Here is a 1,725-nt window from a genome sequence, read left to right on the forward strand (position 1 = left end):
ATCCTGGAGAGGGTTAAACCGGGCAGCTCCTTGGAGGCAAGGATTCTGAGGCTCCGTCTGACATACTTTGGACATGTTGTAAGGAGGGACCAGTCCTTGGAGAGGGATATCATGCTTGGTAGGGTGGAGGGACAGTGCAGGAGGGGAAGACCCTCTATGAGGTGGACTGATTCAGTGACTGGGGTAATCGGGATGGGTGTATCGGAGACAGTGCGATTGGCACAGGACAGAGCAGAGTTTAGGGCTGTTGTACATAGGGTCGCTGTGAGTTGCAAGTGACTCAACGGCACATAACAACAGCAGCATTATGAACAACCTTTACACAGTGCTTCATGTATGTAACAAAAATCTAAAAAGCCATGTGGTTATAATTCTTTTCTAAATTCCAGTGACTTTCCAGCTTTAAATTTGGAGGGAAATTTTTCATTAAGAAGAAAATAAATGCCAATATCTTTAATTGTTAATAAACTGCCACATCATTGTTGTTGTTGTTGTTGTTGTGTACCGTCTATTCAAAGCCGGCCCATAGCTTGCCCTCTGGTAGGTTTTCAGAGGCAGTTAATCCATCCTTCTCCCTCAGGCTGGCTGGTGGCCTTGAACCACGTGCCCTTGGGATTGTAGGACAGCCTAAGTCCTAGTCATTCACAATTTACAATCACATACTATTGCTGTTATTGTTACTGTCGAGTTGGAACTGACCCATAGCTGGCATCCCAGCAGGTTTTCACAGGCGTGGCTGCTGGACTCAAATCACAAGCCTTTGGGACTGCCGCACAGTTTCTTACCACAAGGCCACCAGAGTTCAAATTTTCACACTCAAATTTTCAACCACTCATCGTACATAAAAAGTTATTAGGAAATCTTTGGTCTACAAAACCAAAGATCTTACGGAATCCACACACTTCTGACTGGGAGAAAGCCATGGGGAGGGAGTGGTTATTTTTAAGAAAAGTTTTACTAAACAATGTTATAATTTGTGTATCTAAAAACATGGAAAATAGATTTAATTTTAAATGTTCAAGTCATAACCATATAAATATGGCCCTAAATTGTCATTAAGTATGCTCTGTATTAATGGATATAGAAAATGTGCTTTTCCCCCTGGAATGTTATACTGACACCTAGAGCCCCCACAATTTTAACATCCCACATTTTCTGGTGTATCAAAAAATAAATAAGCAGCAAATTATCGAAACTCTTAAGAAAATGAAAAAAAGCATTTATGCTTAAAAATGGGATGAAGTGAGATTTTCTTCTTATTAAAAATCTTTCTACAGCTACTAAAAACCCTGCATTTATCAAATAGCTGATAGAAATATCCCTCTGAATTATACAAGAAGGGAGCTACAGGGCCCACTGAGAAGACATGATGGACAGAGAGTAATCAGACTTGGCTTATTTCTCTCCCGTTTCATCAGAGGCGGGACTCTCCTCGTTCTTAGTGTCTCTGTTGTCTGCAGGTAAATCTTTTTCAGTTCCCTGGCTAGCCACGGTCAGTCTGCCTATTGTCTGCAGGTAAACCTTTTTCAGCTCCCACATTGGCCTGCTTTCCCTTTGCTCCCCATTTCCCTTTTGTTTACACTTCTTGTCAGAAGATTTTTCCTTTCCTGCTGTCTTTTTGGGCTTTGTTTCCACTTTCACAGGCTGCTTAGCTGACAGCCTCGCTGATCTCTTGGGCTCCTCCTTCACTGCCTTTTCAGCCTAGCTGACCTTCCTCGTGGGCAT

The 1,725-nt window shown here is 42.3% G+C and overlaps 1 pseudogene; it reads right to left on the reverse strand.

Annotated features, from left to right (window-relative positions):
* Positions 1-1,344: 1,344 nt before the first annotated feature.
* Positions 1,345-1,725, reverse strand: LOC102861848 (annotated as a pseudogene).

This window comes from Elephantulus edwardii, unplaced genomic scaffold, assembly GCF_000299155.1.
Source record: "Elephantulus edwardii isolate Elephantulus edwardi_28Jun2011 unplaced genomic scaffold, EleEdw1.0 scaffold00289, whole genome shotgun sequence".
Classification (NCBI taxonomy): domain Eukaryota; kingdom Metazoa; phylum Chordata; class Mammalia; order Macroscelidea; family Macroscelididae; genus Elephantulus; species Elephantulus edwardii.